General features: G+C 43.2%; 1 protein-coding gene across 1 annotated transcript in view; it reads left to right on the top strand.

The window, feature by feature from the left end:
- The window catches only part of Myo16 (myosin XVI), a 470,083-nt gene that overhangs the window by 24,035 nt on the left and 432,790 nt on the right, over positions 1 to 13,258 (top strand). The gene's annotated exons all lie outside the window — the stretch shown is intronic.

Below are 13,258 nucleotides of genomic sequence, written 5' to 3' on the forward strand. Positions count from 1 at the left end.
AACCATCTCAGTCCTAATGTAAGGTCTTTTCCCAGTGATCACAGAGCCAGCGCTTACAGCTAACTTGTTACAGCTCAGGGGTGTAGTTGACAGCTGCTCCCTTGAACTTTCATTGCAGGAGGAGTGTACTGAATCTTGGGAGGGGCTGTGTTTTTAAAATAATGTTCTGAGAGACAGCAGACAGTGCAGGATATGAAATGCATGGAGTCCTTTTGTTCTTGAAGCTCTGTCCCATGGACTCTGGAATAAGGGTAGAGTTTGAATCCTAACAGTAGCAGAAACAAACTCTAATTTTGGGGAGTTACACAACCTATGGGGATCTCCACTCTGCCATCCATGTACAGGGGAAATGAGCATATCATTCAGTCAGCTGATTAAGGTCAATGATCTTCAAAGTGAATTAGTCATTTTCACCACCTGGAAATAACCTTCAAGGAGGACTTAATGAAGGGAAATCTAAAACTTCTAATGCAAACTAGATTTGGGGACTTTTCTTATTAATTTCCTCACCTTTTGATTATACAAGTATGTGTCAGTAATTGAAAACCTTGATGTATAATTATTAAAACTGAATGAAGTGGAAAACACTTTAAATCTAAGCTTGTCATTTTAGTGGTAAGGACTCTGAGAGGGGTGGACTGGAACGGGATCCAAATAAATGCTAACCACGTCCATCATCCTAGGTAGTTGTTGACAGTCTTGGAACTGGACCTGCACTTTGATATTAAGTTATGTGCTCTTATCTTACACATGGGCCCAACTATTATGCAAATGGGGAGCAATTTAATCCAGGAAGGTACATAGTCTAATGCGTGGAGTCAGAGAGGAAGATAATGTCGGACCAGGAGGGGGAAAGTAGGTGGAGACAGCAGAAATTCCTCAAAGGAGATGAGAAACAGTAAAGATTAAGTAAAGGAACCAGGAAATACAGCATCGTGAGGGAGAAAAATCAACACTAAAATTGGCAAATGTCCTTTTGCTAAAAGAGGAGGATTCTTCCTTGGGGCAGCTAATCAAATATGCTTTGGGCAAGAGAAATTTCACTGGGGATTTGATTGAAATCCAGAACATGGTGAATGGAGGGGTGAGCATGGGGGAGATGAGGTGCAGACAGAAGTATTGATTATTCTTCACTGACTCTTGGGTGAAGAGAATGAAGTATCTGACCTACAAGACACTAATGGCTGGGTTTTTTCTTTCCTCCAGAAAAGGGCATCGTTCTGGGTCTGAGAATTAGAGAACTGTTAACAGTAACACATATTGCCGTGGTGTTCTTAGCTCCTTCCAGCTCCATTCTGAGATCTTAAAGAGTAAGATTTCTCTCTCTGTAGTGTTCAGTACCATGGCTAGAGCACTGAACTCTAAGTGTGAACTGAATAAAAGAAGCTGAACCCTCAGGCACCCACTGTGTTATAAAGTTGAGATATGCACTCTGCCAGGTACCAGTCCCAACCTTGGGCCGGGTGCCTATTTTCTGGAAGATATTCAGTTTAAATTGGAAAAGGAAAGGACACAAGCCTTACATCTCCCCTTAACCGTTTCCATTGCTTTTACTTAAACTCACACTGCTGCGCCCTCCCTGCTGGCTGCCCAAGCCCCATCTATCACAGGCAGCTTCTTGCTGCACAATCAGGGTAAGAAGATACAATGCTTGCAATGGCCTTTGTCAGAGAAGTTACTGTCCAGAATTTCATGTTCCATCCTTGATTTAAAAGGAATGAATTTGATCTGTGTTTCTAAAGACATCTCAGAAAATATTCTTCTTACCGTTAATAATTTGCACAATGTGCAGGCACCTAGTGTTCTATAGCCACTTTGTGGATGAGTGAGCTGTTTAATCAACCTTGAAGCTGTCACCAGTGTCCACCGCTAAGCCCTGTGAGGCCCACACTTCCTTGGCATTGGCCAAGTGTCCTGTGCATACCCTGCACCACCCCACCACTTGGTTTTCAGTTCTTAGAGAGCTGGCATTTTATGCCTTACACAAATGAATGATGAAAGCCTATATTAAATTTCATGATCTATTGAGGAAACTAAGACAAGGGATTGTAAATTGATGATCTGTCTCCCCATGGGGCAAATAACATATGATCTGTCAGCTGGTGGACAGAATGCTAGTTAAGGGGGAATCCTACACTGTGCAGATGTTTCCTACATTGAAAAATGGGCATGTTAATGGTGTGCTTATGAAGAGGGCTCTAATCTGAGATTCCAGTGCCATATTTAATTAACCAGTCAACCACTGAAGATCCATGAAGCTTAGATTGAGAAGAGAGCAATAATCAATTTTTGGTTTTGTTCTGTCCACAGCTAAGGAGAGCTTGGTTGCAAACCTCACAGAACTCAATGGAAAGAGTAGATTAGTATTTCATTTCAACTTTTGTGCATTCACTGAGAGGAAATACATCCATGTTTTCCTTGCCTTTGCTTTGGCCCTATATGTGCATAATTTTTCAAGAGTGCACAGGAAGCGTCAGTCGGAAAGAGTATGAGATCATTTGTGTCACTGCATATCGCAAACACACAACCCGTGTTTGTCTCTAGAAGTCCAGAATAATTCTGTAGCAGGGGAATCAGAGAATCTTCTCAGGAAAGGGTGGGGAATTTCAGGGATAATGATCAGCTTGTTTTCCATAATTATATCACTGGACACATCCATTTTCTAATGCTGATGATGAATGAGTCCAAACAAAGTAGACTGCACTGAGGAGCACAAGCCAGTAGACACCAGGCTTGGTATTGGTATCTGCAGAGTCATGTCCTGGTCGCCATAACTCAAGAGATACCAGGTGGCACACAATATGAAGTTGAATGACTTGTGGACCTAACTTGGTGGAAAAGCTAGCAGAACCTTAGAAGAGTGGCACTCTGATGTGAAAAAAAGGACAATTTTCTTTTGCTCACTTGAAAACAGTCTTCATTTTACCAACAGTGGCACTCAAAGGCCCAAAGAACTGACCCTGGGTGGGCGGAGGAGCACTGCCTTGCTGCAGGGTGCCCTTGGCTGTGCCCTTCCTCCAGGGCAGAACTGCTAGACCCTGTGTGATCTGAACAGCAGCTCTCAAATGCTCCATTCTGTGAGAGACCCACTAGCCGCTCACAGGCAGCAGCGTGCGACGGTGTCTGCACTGGGAGTGACTGTCCCAGATAGAGTCTAGCAGAGCCATTTCCTCACTTGTCTCTGTGGTCACTGTGACAGAGATGCTTTTCAGGGTCCATTCTTGAAGCCCCATTCTTAGAAAGTGGAATCCACCGAGCTGAGTTGGATCAGAGGGAAAAACTCACACTTTTCCATAGTAAGGACTCTCTGACTCTGTGGTTAGCTTGGAAGACAATTGTGTCTCATTCATAAATATATAACAAAACCTGATTTCCAAGATGTTAGCAATCATGAAACTTCAGTAGATTATGCAGAACACATGTGCTTAGCAGCAACCTGAAGATTAGGGACCTTGCACACCGGAGAGAAATATCCGGACAGAATGGCTTTTCATCCATCAGGTCTGGATCATCAGTGTAGGGTGATTGGGGGATTTTTAAAGAACAGTTGGTTGTGATGGAAAGCTTTCTTACTCAAAATTTCTCAAAAGCCTTGAATGATTCCTCCACATGTACCAGTTTTTACAATATTATCCAGATCAAAATTGGAAGATTGAAGTAAAAATCTACACATTTCTCATAATGGCTTTATAAATGCATCTTGTAAATTTAAGTATTGGTATGAATATTAGAATTAAAATAGAGATTTATGCAATATTCTATATGGAATTTTTTGATGTACTGTAACATTTAGTACAAAACTAAGTATCACTCCCCAGGCTAATTTATTTCAGTTGTTTCATGCTTTAAAAATCATGAGATCAATATTTTTTTCTCTTTTTTAAAAACATTTTACCATAAATACTTTAGCAGACAGCAGAATAGACATAATGCATATAAATAAGCCCTCGAATAGTCTAGATTCAGGAATTAATATTTATTTCTGAATAAAACATTTATCTATGTTTTGGATTTGTAATTTACTTTGATGTCTCATATTCTTCAATATTTCTTCAAATGAAATAAAAATTTATTCTTGAGGTTGGTCTTTATTTTGAAATCTGACATGCACATTTCTAGGAAGTTAAAAGCACATTGCCACGCTATAAATGTGGCTGTTGGTATATTGACCAGGTGTTAGAATATTTTTACAAAGATAGTAACGAGAAAGTTGGTTATTCTTGTAATATTCAAGAACGTACTTGAGAAACAGAGTTTTCTGTAACCGGAATAAAGGAACAAATCAGAGAAAAACACCTGTTTGCCTTTTATATTATTAGTACTTTTTAGGGAAACTATTTTTTTTTATAATATTCTAGTACTTTAGGACTGTTACAACTGTTTTGCATTGAGCCTATCTATCAATGTCAACCAAAAGACAGATGCAAACATAAAACGTGTTTTGTCTCCACAGTAATCTGTTGTTTGATTTAATCCTAAAACATTCTGCTTGTTTTAATACATATCATTTTCAATATCAAATATAATAAGCTTTTTTTCTACAGAAACGGTCACTTGAGCATTTGGGAAGGATAAGTAAATTAATTATTAAGTGAGTAAAATGAAGACCAGTTCTTCAGGACTGTTTGCTTGAAAAAAGAGGGATTTTCTAGTGTTTAATAAAACATTAACTGCAATAATCTGTGTTTATTGAGATTATAAAATGCTCTATAATGACCCATAAGTAATTTTATCAATTTTTAATATTCTCTTGTGGAAAAAAAGTATATTTTGGTAAAATAGAGCCTCAGATTCTCTTTTGTTTAGCAGGAGTAAATCAGTGGTATTTAGTTAAAAGGGAACTATACCTTCTTCATTTTTATCCTCCCATACTATCCAATGTCAAGCACTCAGCGTGTGTGTTTTAATGAATATTCTAATCTGTGACCACTTTATTTCAGGTGAGGGTGGAGGTCAGTTCTTACCCACCATGGATCTTTTTCGAGCAGGGTCAAGGTCCTGGGTGTTTCCAGCCATGTGAGCCCTAGGGAATTGTGAAGGAGGAAATGAACCCTTGAGTTAAGATACAAAGAGCTATGGAGAAGGGGCAGGGTTGGATTCTATCTTGGGGTGGTAAAGGGAGCGATAGGGACCCTGACATAAAGTCGAAACAGGAATCAGATTCTGTTTTTGTGGCTTCCTATGAGATTGAAAGAACTTTTAGTTTTAGGGAAATGGGAGACTTCTAATGCATACTTTCTGTGGTGATAACCCACTCTCGGTTTTCGTGGAGGTCGCTAACTCCAGGTTACCTGTGAAGGTATCTAGCTCCTAACTTCCATGGGGTACCTGTTTCAGTACCTGTGGGAATAGCCAACTCATATCTGGGGAGATATCTAACCCTAACTCTTGTGAAGATACCTCATGTGTAGCTTTTGTGGAGTCAGCTAGACTCTATGGTGCTTGCGGAGATTCCTAGCCCTTGTGTTGCGTGACTCACTGTTTCTGTGGAGATGGAGAACTCATGGCTCCTGTGAGACCCCACTGGAAAATACGTTGAGAATGTCTGCTGCATGACACTCTGTCAGACTGCTAGAGAGCGTGGCAGCCACAGCTGCTGTGGGCTGGGGCTAGGATGTTTGGTCATGGAAGAGCAGAGCTCCTCTTAGTCATGGTGTTCCTCCGCCTTTCTTGACTGGAGTTGGGAAGATGCCAGTGCCATTAGTGCTGGGAGCCCCTGTGAACTGAATGCAGCGCACCACCCCTGCACTTGGTAAACAGACATTTTGGATATTTAGTAATCTATTGGAGCTTTATTGGTCGTTTGTAAATGCAGAATAATGTACTATGACAGTTATGAGTAAATTGGCAGCCTGGTATGTCATCCGAGAGCTTAAAATAAAATCATTAGGTGGGATGAGCAATCTGCCGCCACACAGGTAGTGTTGGTGTCTCATGGTTTCTGTAGAGATGCCACAGTTGGTAATGTCACTCAGGAGTGGATGAGCAGGGCGGTGAGAGCTGGAACTGAAGAAAAGGGACAGTCCTCACACTTCCTTCCTAGCTGCATCCTTCTAGCGAATTTGGGCTCATCCTTCGTGTGACCAGGGTCAGGGTCACATCATTTGTACTCACCAAGACAGTGTGGTTAGCAGTGAAGAGCACTGCATCATCAAGAAACATGTAGATGAAAGAGCCGATTCATTTCCTGCTCATGGGAGGGTAGCACAAGCTTCCCCGCATCCCCTGATTAATCCTTGTTTTCCTTACATGGAAACAATTTTAGTTCAGTTTGCAAGTTTGCATGGAGGCTTACTGATGTATTTGAAGCATAGAAATCAATTTGTAAGTGTGCTGTGTCCTGCTGCCACCATGGTTATGATGGTGATAGTGAGGATGGTGGTGCTGATGGTGGTGAGGTTGATGATAGTGGTGCTGATGGTGCTGATGGTGATGATGATGGTGGTGCTGCTGCTGCTCGCGGTAATGATGGTGATCATGGTGGAAATGATGGTAGTGATGGTGAGGGTTATGGCGATAACGGTGGTACTGATGATGTCAACAACTGTGGTGGTGGCAGTGTTGGTAGGGATGATGACAGTGGTGGTGACGGTGATGGTGATGATGGCAGTGATGATGTCAATGATGAGGATGGCAATGATGGTAATGGTGATGACAGTGATGCGGCAGTGTGGTAGTGTGGGTCATGAAGGCAGTGGGGATGGAGATGATACTGCGGATCTCAGTAAACAAACTCGTGTCATCTGACAAGGTTCCACAGTAGCCAATGAGGTTACTAAAACTCATGCATTGTTGTAGTTTGTTGTACTAGTTAGTAACAACTAGTGCAAGTAAATGAACAAGGAATACCACACACCTTCCCTCCTTAAGCTGCGGATAAAGGTCTTGCTCATGTGCTTGGGGAAGGTGTCCAGGGCCCTGGCACAGCTGTAGTGTAACTTCACAGGTGCCTCAGAGACCTGCCAATATGCACCACCTCTCTCTTCTTCTGCCTGTCTACCCTTGATCCATTGCAAAACTTTGATAAAGTAGCAGAGAGAACACAGTTCTACATGGAAAACTACAGTCTTATAGAAAAATGATCTGATATTTATAAATGCCACTCCTGTTATTCTTAAGAGGGTTCCCTGCCCTGCTTGGTACAAGAAATACTCAATCAGCAGAATCTAGACGAGCGACTCAGAGGGGGAAAGATGGGTTTTCGCATTAAGAATCAGTTTACGTGGACAGAGAGCTACCCATCCTGTTTTCCGAGTAAGTACCCTGTTTATGCTTGGACTACAATTATGCTTTATTTAAATTCCCCATCATAATCTCCTTAAGAATATAAGTAACTATGATTTCCACTTTTATTTCATTTGACACTTTACAGAAGCAGAGTCCCAGATTCTCTGAGAGATGCGTGCATGTGGTGTCAGTGTGTGTGTGTGTGTGTGTGTGTGTGTTCCCATCCAGGGACCTCATCAGCCTGATTCGTTCCATTTAGGAGAAACTGTTTGCCAGGGCAATCCATCAGAAATCCCACACCATGACAGAGCGTCCCAGTGCCACACACGCCCCATAATCGAAACCAGGGTGTTAAATGGTTGTTTTTGTTGGCTAGGAACGGCCCAGAATATCTGTCTTTCTTCTTGCAGAGATTCATGATAAGGCACGATGATTACTTATTGGTTCCAATTTATTTGCTGTCAACCGGTTTTTGTTTGGTGAGGTTTTGCATTCTCCTCACACAGCTCCCAGCCTTGCTGGTGAAGTCAGAGCAGCTTTTCAGAGTGGACTGTTGCCAGATGCATGCAGTCATCCAGGCTGATATGCATTTCGGGGGTACAAGTCAACTGGGGTTCTACAGCCACGAACAAGAAAATTAATATGCTGTATTCTAATTAGGGATGTGAGGTCACCCTCTGGGCTAGGCGTTTAGCATCCATGAAAATCTTGCTCTTGGCCCAGACAGCTGATCTCAGCCTGAAGGTTCTCTTCCCTTATATTTTGAGACATCAGAATCTATGTGTGACAGTTCATGTAACAATGTTTAAGTCAATAATATTTTACTTTATCATATGTAAGTGATAATATGTAGAAACAATAACTTAAAGGGATTCTTAAAATACACTATCAGTGCATTTTTATTACTTATACTGATAAAATTTCCACAGCTTGCTCCACATTCCTGTTTGTCTGTGTGTACTTTTGTGTTTCTTAGGAATGTGTGGTGGTTTTCCATGTACAGGTGTTGTGTAGATTCAGTGCTCACACACGAACACACACCTGCTTACACTGTAGTCCTCACATACAAAGACCTTTGTTCAACACTGTTTCTCCATAGCCCTGAAATACAGCACCTTAACTATTGTTGGATCTATTCCTTAAAAACTGTATTCTGGGGTGAGAATACATTCCACTTGGTTGCAGCTGGAAACTCATGCTATGAGTAATGTGTAACACATCAGAAAAACTCTAAATATACTTGATGAATAAATGAGAGGAAGATTATTCTTTCTGCTTACTTTCTCCCTCCAACCACATCACCAGTTCCTCAGTATTACTGTGGTTTTCTGCACCTATAGTTATGTGACATTTGTTATAATGAATAGCAAGGACAAGACTTCTAGAGAAAAGACTCCAATTGGCAATGCATGGCAGAGACTTCAGCGGAGACTTTGGTGCTCGCTGGGCAGAACCCAATTTCTTTCTGAGACCCGGAGCACCTGCAGGAACCTCGACTTCCAGTGGTGAGCTGGTAGTGCTGGTGTCTGACCTTTGCTCCCAATCACATCAGTAGGAGGCTCCAGGCGGTTGGTGTGTAAGTGACTGGCAGGGTGGAGCCCATGATGGGGGTGCCATATTTTATTCAAACCTGGAACTAATGGTCGGCTTTGGGGGCATGAGACAGAAATGCTGGCTGTCAAGGTGGCAGGGCTGGGGACAGAGGAGCAGACATGCAGCTGGCTTGCTGACTTGGGCATAACATAAAAATGAGGGAAACAAAAAGCCCAGCCCCATCTTACCCTACACTAGAAGACAGTAGAAATGATTCAAGCCTTGTAAAATCCTGATACGTTTGACTTAAAAGAAGCTAATTTGTGTAATGATTCAAAGTGCTTTAGCAACAGGGCGTGGCAACTTTGGTGCAGACTGTCCGGCCCCACTGCAGTTCATCTAGTGGCCTGGGCCTTTGACACCCTCCGTGCAACTGGAACGAGTCCTCTCTGCCTGTCCCCAGCGTGTGGACAGGGCCAGCTGGCGGGCACACCGTTGGTGCTGCTTTGTTCCCAGGCCTGGGCTGCTGGGGCGCTGGAAGGAGGGGCGCATCTGAGAAATGGAAGAGACAGTGGGCCCCTGGTCCCTCACCCGTCTGCTGCTAGACAAGCTTTGGGCAGTTCTTCCCAAGGCGACAGTCACTTGGCAGTGGTGCTGCCTTGGAAAGAAGAGCAACTTTGCTATTGCCTGGTAGGCAATGCTGCCTGGCAGCCTCTAGCTTTGTGCTGTGCAGTGACTTGGGGAGAGACAGAGCACGCATGCTTGGGTGATTCTGTCAGAGTACCTTCCAAGCCACGTTCCTCTTGGGTTTGATACCTTGGGCCTGCATCTGGACTCTCTTGTGCTTTAGAGAAAGTATAAAAATAGTTTTTGTCTTACCTGCTAGAGTTCAAACAAAATTAAAAATAGAAAAGCCATCTGGGGCTATTAGATCTGCTGTTTGCATTCTGTCCTGACTTTTAACTAAGGCAAATAATAGTGAATCATTTAAACCCCTTGAAGATTTATTTAAGCTATAATGTCAGTGGATCTGTAATAGACATAAACTGAATTGAAAGAGGAAAATAGTGATCACCATCTGTCTTTATTTTATTATACTCACCAATGCTAGCTTTCTTTTCTGAGTTTGCTTTTTCAATTAAAAAGCATTTGTTGAGGCCCTGCTAATGCTTTGAAAATGAGTTATTGCGTGTAGAAGAAAAGCCTCGCAGTATTTTTCTTCCTCTTTGCCAGCAATCTGAACTGGCTCTCTGAGCACCTCTTACAGAGAAATGCTGTATTCACAGTCATGATGCAGATTAAAAATACACCTAATAGTTTATACATTTGATAAATATCAGTGTCGGAAAGTCTTTGCTTTGCAGCAGTAGTCCTGTTCTTTGTGCATTTATATAGAAGCATCTTTCATGATGTTCATAACACCTAAATAATCCTGTCACCCTGACGTAGTGCCTCCTCCTCGCTTACCTTCATGCACGAGTTCATCTCTGCTTTCCGTAATGTTGGGGTTCTACAGTCCCGCTCTGGTCCCTTTCTATTTGCTCTCGTGGTACACCTCCCCCCGTAGGCTCATTTAGACCCTTGTCATCTTACACCTGTCCCTGGAATTCCCTGTCCAGCTCTTCAGTCTCATCTTTCTCCTGTGTTTCAGACTCCTCCAGCCAGCAGTCTAGTGTACCTGCCTGGAGCTCCCTGCCAGGACTCAGATGGAGCTTAGTGCCCACCCTGCACCCTCTGCTCCTGCTCCTCTTGTACTCCACCTGGAAGTAACATCTGGGCCTGGCTCTGTGAGTCTGCCTTGCAGTGAGTCCTTATATCACCCTGGCTTCCCACTCATGGTCCCACTCATGCATCTGTTTCCCCCTCAGCAGCCCTGCAACTAAGACCCTTGCTTAATCTTTTTTGTTTCTCACTGGAATTGTATAGCAGTATTAACTGTCCTGTCTACCTGTAATCCTAGTCCCTTCCAGTTCACTCTCCACAGTCATTCCCAATTATCCCAAACATGATCATGATTTTGCTTTGAAGAATCCTTCATGGATTCTTCAGGACATATGGAACAAATTGTTCACCCAAAGCTTGGTAGGGAAGACCTTTTAAGATCTGACCCATGCTTGCTTTTAACATCTGGTGTAATCTCATTCTGCAACTCACGTCTCATATTCCAGGCACATTAGTATTCCGTGGTTTTATCCTGATACAGTTGTCTGAGAAACAATTCTGATGCAATTTAGTTTCCAAAGTCACAACCGGACAGGTAATCCCAGAGGTTTCAGGACAGAGAATGTCATATACCAACTTAAAATACCAGCATCACTTGGTCCACTAAATTAATTAAAAGTATGGCTAGGAGCAAGGGCAAGAAATAGGTGAGGTAGCCTTTACTACACAGACTAGCAGCGGCAGAAGTGTCACATCTACCTGAGACTTGACATATTGATGGTGAGCCTATGGTCAGGAGGACCCCGCATGAAGTTTGAGTAAGAGCCCCATGCGCAGAGGGGATATGTTATTTCTCCACGTTGGGCAAGTTCACTGGCTACAGGTATTGGTGCTTGTGAGTCTCTTCAACAGCCATGGACTTCATATACATTTTGGGGTTTTCTTGGTTACTTTTCTCTTATTATTGCTAGGACAAAAGCTTGATACCCAAAATGAAGTAAGGAAAGGTTTATTTAGCTCACAATTTGTGGAGGTTTCAGTCCATAATCAGCTGGCTCCAAGGCAGGGTTGCATGACACAGGGGCAACACTTAAAGGCAGCAGCAAAACAGCCAGAGCAAAAAGGGTTGGGGGAGGCAAACAAGCCTCTTTTCCTTCCTTATATCGTACACAGGCTACCACCTCCCTGCCCCAGGGCAGGTGCAGCACTCACACCATCTCTGTGCCCACCTCTGTGCCCTCCCCTTGCACAGGCTCAGGATGTTTACAAAGTGAGGACCCTAGCTCCCTGCTGAGTCTGCTAGTTAAACTTCTACACTTCTCAAGTTGACACAGTGTATCTACCATAACACAGGCAAGTGTATTTGGGTCCTTCGTGGGAACCCACTGGGTTTCACCAGCAGGTGGTCACATTGGAGGGATAGAGCCATCAGCCCAGAAGTGACAAGACCATGATTCGATGTTTCCTCCTTTTCATCCATAAGGATGTTCCTATTTGCTGCTAAATATTTCAGTCTTATCTTTTCCTTCCACTTTTGGTGCATCCTGCAGCATGCTAAAGCCCTTCTCAGTTCTGCAGTGGTACGTGACCTTCCTGTTCATGTATTATCTACACTCAACTTGCTCTGTGCATTTCTTCCATACCCCACAAGCTGTCAGCTTACCTATGGTTTTCATCCCACAGTTTGAGTTCTCTCAACCTATTTATATTACTTCCTTTTACAACACAATTAAATACCCTCCAATGTATTTCAGATATGTGTCCTTGAGGACAAATGTACTTTACAGCTATGTGATGTGAAGCCCCCACAGAGTTAGCTGGCTCCTCCTGTCACGTCTGCTCTTAGCCGCATTGTGCTGCTGTAACAGCACGCTTAAGGCTGAGTGTGACCACCGAAACACCTAGCAAGTTAATAAAGCTCACTTTCGGGTGTGTCTGAGTGGGCTGTGGAATTGTGACCTTGGGCACTGTATCTGGTCTTTCCTCTCTGTGGTGTTGTTATTCTCTTCCCAAGTGCTGTGGGTTGGGTAGTCTTCCTCTGCCCTGTCCTTCCACCATGATGTTTATGTCTTGAAACCAGCCAGTCACGGACCGAAGCCTCAGAGACTGTGAGCCACAAAACTCTCCTCTTTTGTATTGTTGACGTTGCACATCTTGTCCATCAATGGGATGCAGACTATTACACTAGGCAATTTGTAGTGATCAGGGACCAATTGGCTCACAACTCTGCTTGCTGGGCAGTCCATTGTCAATGTTCTATGGTGAGAGCCTCTGGCTGCAGCATCACACAGGGAAAGTGAGAAGACAAAGGAGACCAGGGGAGTGAAGGACTCCTTCTCCTAAGGGCACGCATCCCACTCATGAGGATGGAACTCTCATAACCTAGTCACCTAGTAAAAGTCCTACCACTGAATAGTGTTACCATGGGAACTAAACTTCAGCATAAGTTTCCAACCACAGCAGTTCTACGGGTTCCAACAGGTCGGCTTTGCACATCTGCAGAGCCTGATTCCCACATCCCTGGGAAACATCTCGACCCAACAGTCAGAATCAGAAGCGCTAGAGGTAAAGTGTCCTTTATCTAGAGGTGTCACAGTAATTAGCAGTACTTTTCCATAATTTATGCTCACTGTTTTGTCTCATTAAATTGGTTACATCTTTGGGTCGAAATTTAGGAAGAATCTTTTTGCACATGGCTGCATTACTTGGAATCTGAGGTTGGAATCTGAAGTTGTGGAGGTGGAAATAAATGTTTCTCTTGTTTCATTTCCACTCCTCATTGAATATTTTCTGATGGGGGTTCAAGGCTATGCCTTCCCCCATGGCTGTAAGAAAT

This window comes from Cavia porcellus, unplaced genomic scaffold, assembly GCF_034190915.1.
Source record: "Cavia porcellus strain 051 isolate PalLab524CR breed Dunkin Hartley unplaced genomic scaffold, mCavPor4.1 scaffold_4, whole genome shotgun sequence".
NCBI classification, from domain to species: Eukaryota; Metazoa; Chordata; class Mammalia; order Rodentia; family Caviidae; genus Cavia; species Cavia porcellus.